Here is a 9687-nt window from a genome sequence, read left to right on the forward strand (position 1 = left end):
ACACAGTGATGTCACAGTACAGGATAATACACACAGTGATGTCACAGTACAGGATAATACACACAGTGATGTCACAGTACAGGGATAATACACACAGTGATGTCACAGTACAGAGATAATACACACAGTGATGTCACAGTACAGGGATAATACACACAGTGATGTCACAGTAAAGAGATAATAGACACAGTGATGTCACAGTACAGAGATAATACACTCAGTGATGTCACAGTACAGGATAATACACACAGTGATGTCACAGTACAGGGATAATACACACAGTGATGTCACAGTACAGGGATAATACACACAGTGATGTCACAGTATAGGGATAATACACACAGTGATGTCACAGTACAGGGATAATACACACAGTGATGTCACAGTACAGGGATAATACACACAGTGAGGTCACAGTACAGGGATAATACACACAGTGATGTCACAGTACAGGATAATACACACAGTGATGTCACAGCACAGAGATAATACACACAGTGATGTCACAGTACAGGGATAATACACACAGTGATGTCACAGTACAGGGATAATACACACAGTGATGTCACAGTACAGGGATAATACACACAGTGATGTCACAGTACAGGATAATACACACAGTGATGTCACAGTACAGAGATAATACACTCAGTGATGTCACAGTACAGGATAATACACACAGTGATGTCACAGTACAGGGATAATACACACAGTGATGTCACAGTACAGGATAATACACACAGTGATGTCACAGCACAGAGATAATACACACAGTGATGTCACAGCACAGGGATAATACACACAGTGATGTCACAGTACAGGGATAATACACACAGTGATGTCACAGTACAGGATAATACACACAGTGATGTCACAGTACAGGATAATACACACAGTGATGTCACAGTACAGAGATAATACACACAGTGATGTCACAGTACAGGGATAATACACACAGTGATGTCACAGTAAAGAGATAATAGACACAGTGATGTCACAGTACAGAGATAATACACTCAGTGATGTCACAGTACAGGATAATACACACAGTGATGTCACAGTACAGGGATAATACACACAGTGATGTCACAGTACAGGGATAATACACACAGTGATGTCACAGTACAGGGATAATACACACAGTGATGTCACAGTACAGGGATAATACACACAGTGATGTCACAGTACAGGGATAATACACACAGTGAGGTCACAGTACAGGGATAATACACACAGTGAGGTCACAGTACAGGGATAATACACACAGTGATGTCACAGTACAGGGATAATACACACAGTGAGGTCACAGTACAGGGATAATACACACAGTGATGTCACAGTACAGGGATAATACACACAGTGATGTCACAGTACAGGATAATACACACAGTGATGTCACAGTACAGGATAATACACACAGTGATGTCACAGTACAGGGATAATACACACAGTGTTCACTATACAGAACTGTTTTCCCTCCCTGGTCCTGGTCTCTGTGTCTCAGTCATCCAGTCTCTGACATACTGTAGTGAGTTTAGCCACAGGACAGATGACTAATAAGAGCCGTCAAGTTCTTTATTTCCGCTGCCAGATATCAGATTATTGACTGTAATATTTGTAATAATCAGGTGGAGGGTCCTGGAGGACACGGCTGTAGATCCCGGGGGTTCTCTCCTCCACTAGACACATTAAGTCTAGGCCAAGATGTTTACATCTTAATTAATAGATTTATTAAGAAATGAGCAAAAAGCCAAGAAAGTGATCAACGGCCTGTGGAAGAAACCTACAGTAATTGTTCTTTTATTACATATATAGAGTGCTGTCCATTTGTCATTATCCATAGATAGATAGATAGATAGATAGATAGGAGATAGATAAATAGATAGATAGATAGATAGATAGATAGATAGATAGATAATAGCTGTGTTACCTCAATGGTTTCATATAGTGATTAGTGAATAATTTGGAAGCCCCTATAGATGTCACTCGCTCCTCACCACAGTCCCCTGTAGGCAGCACCCGCAGGGGGACATGTTAGGTGCACCCTCAGGCCTCATTATAGGCCGGTCATAACAGGAGGAGGATGGTCCTTGGTAGAAGTAATTGGTTTATGATAAGTATGTGCCCCCCTGACCTCCATTGTCATTGAGCTCTAGATGACAAGACTAATGAGCCGATCTGTACAGGAAAGCTCAGTGGCAGATCCAGAAGAGGCCATCACATCACATCACAGGGACTTTGTTCTGATCTTCCAGGAATTCGGAGTATTTATAGGAAGTGTTTCCAGCAGAGGCACAACGTGGAACTACTGTCAGGCGGCGTTCACACAGAGCGCATACTATTTGTCAGATGGAGACCTGGCCAGTGTACATCAGTATAGCGATAACGGATGGAATAGTGCGGTAGAATGTCAGATTTCATCTAATGTGTATGTTGTTTTACAATGGGATCCTATGGGGGACCTAATCTGTAACTATGAGGGCCTTCCAAATATTCCCCTTACAGTGTCTGTCACACACGCCCTTGACAGCTCTCATCAGCGGGGCCGGTCAGATGTCATCTATGGTGAAGCGTCCCTCTCTCTTCCAGGATAATAATATGTCGCCATCTCTCATAGCCCATCCCCCATTCAGTATTAAGAGAGAATTGTAATATCTTAAGTGCCCCACATTAAATGTATGTCTGAGGCTAAGTCTGCGATGTCCCTCAATAGATATTCCTATCACTTCAATATTGTCAGTGGGATACGCGCTCTTCCCCCAACATGCTGACTCTTGTCATTCTTCCTAGCTTCTTGAAGTCCCCGTTTTTATACTTGGGGAGGGAAAAACCTTATAGGCCCCCTATGAATAGGAGCGTCTCAGGTTATGCAGTATTTGTTACCTTACTCTATTCCTGAGTTGCAGCCTTGTAGGTGACTGTGGCTCCTCCAGTGATGGCTCCCTGCTTAATCCGGCCAGAAACCTCCATGTGGCAAGTTCAGAGCTCAGTGGCTGCTCCCTACTTGTGGAGCTACATGTCTAGAGTCCATTGGGTGTATGTATCAGAGCTTAGTGGCTGCTCCTTGCATGTGGAGATCTAAGTTTAGAGTCCATTGGGTGTATGTATCTGACAGTTCAGAGCTCAGTGGTTGCTCCCTACTTCTAGAGCTGCAAGTTCAGAGCTCAGTGGTTGCTCCCTACTTGTGGAGCTCCAAGTTCAGAGCTCAGTGTCTGCTCCCTACTTCTAGACCTGCAAGTTCAGAGCTCAGTGGCTGCTCCCTACTTGTGGAGCTACAAGTTTAGAGTCCATTGGGTGTATGTATCAGAGTTCAGAGCTCAGTGGCTGCTCCATACTTCTAGAGCTGCCAGTTCAGAGCTCAGTGGTCACTCCCTACTTGTGGAGCTGCAAGTTTAGAGCTCATTGGGTGCTCCGTACTTCTAGAGCTGCAGTGGTTACTCCCTACATGTGGAGCTACAAGTTTAGTCCATTGGGTGTATGTATCTGAGAGTTCAGAACTCAGTGGCTGCTCCCTTCTTCTAGAGATGCAAGTTCAGAGCTCAGTGGTTGCTCCTTGCATGTGGAGATCCAAGTTCAGAGCTCAGTGGTTACTCCCTACTTGTGGAGATCCAAGTTCAGAGCTCAGTGGTTACTCCCTACTTGTGGAGATCCAAGTTCAGAGCTCAGTGGTTACTCCCTACTTTGTGGAGCTCCAAGTTCAGAGCTCAGTGGCTGCTCCCTACTTGTGGAGCTACAAGTTTAGAGTCCATTGGGTGTATGTATCAGAGTTCAGAGCTCAGTGGCTGCTCCATACTTCTAGAGCTGCCAGTTCAGAGCTCAGTGGTCACTCCCTACTTGTGGAGCTGCAAGTTTAGAGCTCATTGGGTGCTCCGTACTTCTAGAGCTGCAGTGGTTACTCCCTACATGTGGAGCTACAAGTTTAGTCCATTGGGTGTATGTATCTGAGAGTTCAGAACTCAGTGGCTGCTCCCTTCTTCTAGAGATGCAAGTTCAGAGCTCAGTGGTTGCTCCTTGCATGTGGAGATCCAAGTTCAGAGCTCAGTGGTTACTCCCTACTTGTGGAGATCCAAGTTCAGAGCTCAGTGGTTACTCCCTACTTGTGGAGATCCAAGTTCAGAGCTCAGTGGTTACTCCCTACTTTGTGGAGCTCCAAGTTCAGAGCTCAGTAGCTGCTCCCTAATTCTAGAGCTGCAAGTTCAGAGCTCAGTGGGTGCTCCCTATGGGTGTAGCTGAGATTTCAGAGCTCAGTGGAGATTCCTTGTGAAGCTATGCTCATATATACATGTTTTCACCTTGAAAATAACGAGCGCCTGAAATTTTCTTCTATATTTATATGACTATACCAAGCCCTCTGGATAGCACCCACCTCGATGTAACCAGAGTGCAGATACTTCATGCTTCACATAGCTCTGCTACATCTGACACTCTCAGCTCTGCTTCATCTGACAACCTCATCTCTGATACATAGAAATCCTTGGCATGTCTGCTTAGTGCTCTTTGATGAGCTTATTCCTTAATCTTCCATTTTCCGCCTTGAGCTGTAGAAAATGTAAGAATGATGAAGAGTTTACATTCATTAATTGTAGATTTCATTTATCGCCGTCCCAGCGGAAATATCCGGCTCATTATTACGTTCTAGGAACGAAGCTGCTGTCCACAAGATGATTAAATCCACATTATACATGGCGAGAGCGAGAAGACGGAGGGACTCAAGGGGCAAGAGCGAGGCCAAGATGCAGGAACTGCAGGATAACATATTAGTATAATATACTATAGGGAAGGCTATTATAGAACCGTATATGATAGGACGGTATAGTATAGAAGATTATATTATAGGATGGTGTATTATAGAACTGGATATTATAGTGCACGCTATTATAGGACAGAATATTATCAAAGAGCAAATTATAGAACCGGGGTCGGCAACCATTTTTGTATTGCGTGCCGATTTTTTAGAAAAAATCAGAGGTGAAGCCGTCAGTCAGCCATACAATAATAGTAAGGATATCGACCTTTACATGAAAGTCATATAATACACATCATAGCACCATGAATTACACTTCTTTATCAGTGTGATCCCACCCTGGTGATAGGATCAGAAGACTCAGACATTTATACAGTCTGATCTTTATCTTGAAAAATTCATAGAACCCTGTTGAGATGAGCGGACGCCGTCTTCAGCGGGTTCTGCTGACATGTTTTACTTTCACACTTGTCTCAAGGTGTAAAAACATTTGCTATCCTCTGAGCGGTCTGGTTCACACCCAGACACAATGTCACACCTCAGGCTTCTCCTCTCCTGAGCGAGCCAGGGCCAGGTAGATATGCCTGAAGTGCCGAGTCTGGCGCAGGGGCTCGTGGTCGCTCACCGCTGTTATGGAAGATTATATTAGAGGATGGCATATTATAGAAGAATGTTATAGAACAGCATATTATAGGACGGTATATGATAGAACAACATATTATAGGACGGTATATGATAGAACAGCATATTGTACGTCAATTTATGATACAAGAGGATATCATAGTGCAGTTGACTCTCCCTCCACTTGTGTTGATCTCATAGACCCCCCTCTCCCCCACTCCGATCCTCCATTACCCATAACCCCTGTTTCATGACTCGAGGAGGAGAAGCCTCCATTATAAATCCCACATCTCCACCTGAATCACCTTCTCCAATACTCCTACACTAATACAGGCTGATCGATTTTATCTAGGGGGCCACACGGTGGCTCAGTGGTTAGCACTGCAGTCTTGCAGCGCTGGAGTCCTTGGTTCGAATCCTGCCAAGGGCAAAAAACCATCTGCAAGGAGTTTGTATGTTCTCCCCATGTTTGCGTGGATTTCCATCCCATACTCCAAAAAAGACATACTGATAGGGAAAAATGTACATTGTGAGCTCTGTGGAGCTCACAATCTACATTTAAAAAAAAAAAAAAAAAAGATTTTATCTGTACTATCAGAGCGCTGTGAGTCTGATGTGTATAGAGAATTATCAGGGGCAGTGATCTATGGTGCTCCAATATACAGTTATTACGCTTTAGACTGTGCAGACAAGGAGAGGATGGGAGTGATAGTCATATATTGTCATGTGACATCATTGACAACAGGGGTCCTACGGCCAGATAATGGATAGATGTGGCCCCAGGAGGGTTAGGGCCCATCTCCATGTCAGTGTATACACAATGATGCTTATGTTATAGCAGCTGTGGGATTGTGTGTGCGAATAGCAGCAGATTCTCCGCAGTCAGAGGATCAGCGGGAGATGACAGCTCCCTGTTTACACTTGTCTGGTTCCTCGCTGTACGGGCCCCCGGGGAAATCATCTAAAGATCCCACCATCTGTGAACCCAACCGGAGCCCAGAATGTGACGTCACTGCCGCCATCACCTCTACTGAGGAGGGTGTAAATATTATCAGGGGCATAGCTGAAGGCTCAGGGGTACTGGTGCAACTACTCAGCCCAGAGCAGTCACACAAGTGAGACACCATTCACATGGACTCTATATTCTTGTACATAGGGGCAGTATTATAGTAGTTATATTCTTGTACATAGGAGCAGTATTATATTAGTTATATTCTTGTACATAGGAGCAGTATTATAGTAGTTATATTCTTGTACATAGGGGACGGTATTATAGTAGTTATAGTCTTGTACATAGGAGGTAGTATTATAGTAGTTATATTCTTGTACATAGGAGCAGTATTATAGTAGTTATAGTCTTGTACATAGGAGCAGTATTATAGTAGTTATATTCTTGTACATAGGATAAGTATTATAGTAGTTATAGTCTTGTACATAGGAGCAGTACTATACACTCACCGGCCACTTTATTAGGTACACCTGTCCAACTGCTCGTTAACACTTAATTTCTAATCAGCCAATCACATGGTGGCAACTCAGTGCATTTAGGCATGTAGACATGGTCAAGACAATCTCCTGCAGTTCAAACCGAGCATCAGTATGGGGAAGAAAGGTGATTTGAGTGCCTTTGAACGTGGCATGGTTGTTGGTGCCAGAAGGGCTTGTCTGAGTATTTCAGAAACTGCTGATCTACTGGGATTTTCACGCACAACCATCTCTAGGGTTTACAGAGAATGGTCCGAAAAAGAAAAACCATCCAGTGAGCGGCAGTTCTGTGGGGGGCGGAAATGCGTTGTTGATGCCAGAGGTCAGAGGAGAATGGCCAGACTGGTTCGAGCTGATAGAAAGGCAACAGTGACTCAAATAGCCACCCGTTACAACCAAGGTAGCCAGAAGAGCATCTCTGAACGCCGCACAGTACGTCGAACTTTGAGGCAGATGGGCTACAGCAGCAGAAGACCACACCGGGTGCCACTCCTTTCAGCTAAGAACAGGAAACTGAGGCTACAATTTGCACAAGCTCATCGAAATTGGACAATTGAAGATTGGAAAAACGTTGCCTGGTCTGATGAGTCTCGATTTCTGCTGCGACATTCGGATGGTAGGGTCAGAATTTGGCGTCAACAACATGAAAGCATGGATCCATCCTGCCTTGTATCAACGGTTCAGGCTGGTGGTGGTGGTGTCATGGTGTGGGGAATATTTTCTTGGCACTCTTTGGGCCCCTTGGTACCAATTGAGCATCGTTGCAACGCCAAAGCCTACCTGAGTATTGTTGCTGACCATGTCCATCCCTTTATGACCACAATGTACCCAACATCTGATGGCTACTTTCAGCAGGATAATGCAATGCCATGTCATAAAGCTGGAATCATCTCAGACTGGTATCTTGAACATGACAATGAGTTCACTGTACTCCAATGGCCTCCACAGTCACCAGATCTCAATCCAATAGAGGAGCATCTTTGGGATGTGGTGGAACGGGAGATTCGCATCATGGATGTGCAGCCGACAAATCTGCGGCAACTGTGTGATGCCATCATGTCAATATGGACCAAAATCTCTGAGGAATGCTTCCAGCACCTTGTTGAATCTATGCCATGAAGAATTGAGGCAGTTCTGAAGGCAAAAGGGGGTCCAACCCGTTACTAGCATGGTGTACCTAATAAAGTGGCCGGTGAGTGTAGTAGTTATAGTCTTGTACATAGGAGCAGTATTATAGTAGTTATATTCTTGTACATAGGAGAAGTATTATAGTAGTTATATTCTTGTACATAGGAGCAGTATTATAGTAGTTATATTCTTGTACATAGGAGGTAGTATTATAGTAGTTATATTCTTGTACATAGGGAGTATTATAGTAGTTATATTCTTGTACATAGGAGGTAGTATTATAGTAGTTATATTCTTGTACATAGGAGGTAGTATTATAGTAGTTATATTCTTGTACATAGGGGCAGTATTATAGTAGTTATATTCTTGTACATAGGAGTAGTATTATAGTAGTTATATTCTTGTACATAGGGGCAGTATTATAGTAGTTATATTCTTGTACATAGGAGGTAGTATTATAGTAGTTATATTCTTGTACATAGGAGAAGTATTATAGTAGTTATATTCTTGTACATAGGAGAAGTATTATAGTAGTTATAGTCTTGTACATAGGAGCAGTATTATAGTAGTTATATTCTTGTACATAGGAGAAGTATTATAGTAGTTATAGTCTTGTACATAGGAGCAGTATTATAGTAGTTATATTCTTGTACATAGGAGAAGTATTATAGTAGTTATAGTCTTGTACATAGGAGCAGTATTATAGTAGTTATATTCTTGTACATAGGAGGTAGTATTATAGTAGTTATATTCTTGTACATAGGGAGTATTATAGTAGTTATATTCTTGTACATAGGAGGTAGTATTATAGTAGTTATAGTCTTTTACATAGGAGCAGTATTATAGTAGTTATATTCTTGTACATAGGAGAAGTATTATAGTAGTTATATTCTTGTACATAGGAGTAGTATTATAGTAGTTATATTCTTGTATATAGGAGGCAGTATTATAGTAGTTATATTATTGTATATAGGAGCAGTATTATAGTAGTTATATTCTTGTACATAGGAGTAGTATTATAGTAGTTATATTCCTGTACATAGGAGGTAGTATTATAGTAGTTATATTCTTGTACATAGGGGGCAGTATTATAGTAGTTATATTCTTGTACATAGGAGCAGTATTATAGTAGTTATATTCTTGTACATAGGAGCAGTATTATAGTAGTTATATTCTTGTACATAGGAGCAGTATTATAGTAGTTATATTCTTGTACATAGGAGGTAGTATTATAGTAGTTATATTCTTGTAAATAGGAGAAGTATTATAGTAGTTATATTCATGTACATAGGAGCAGTATTATAGTAGTTATATTCTTGTACATAAGAGCAGTATTATAGTAGTTATATTCTTGTACATATGAGTAGTATTATAGTAGGTATATTCTTGTACATAGGAGCAGTATTATAGTAGTTATATTCTTGTACATAGGAGGTAGTATTATACTAGTTATATTCTTGTACATAGGAGCAGTATTATAGTAGTTATATTCTTGTACATAGGAGCAGTATTATAGTAATTATATTCTTGTACATAGGAGCAGTATTATAGTAATTATATTCTTGTACATAGGAGCAGTATTATAGTAGTTATATTCTTGTACATAGGAGCAGTATTATAGTAGTTATATTCTTGTACATAGGAGCAGTATTATAGTAGTTATATTCTTATACATAGGAGCAGTATTATAGTAGTTATATTCTTGTACA

Source organism: Leptodactylus fuscus, chromosome 8, assembly GCF_031893055.1.
Source record: "Leptodactylus fuscus isolate aLepFus1 chromosome 8, aLepFus1.hap2, whole genome shotgun sequence".
In the NCBI taxonomy this organism is placed as follows: domain Eukaryota; kingdom Metazoa; phylum Chordata; class Amphibia; order Anura; family Leptodactylidae; genus Leptodactylus; species Leptodactylus fuscus.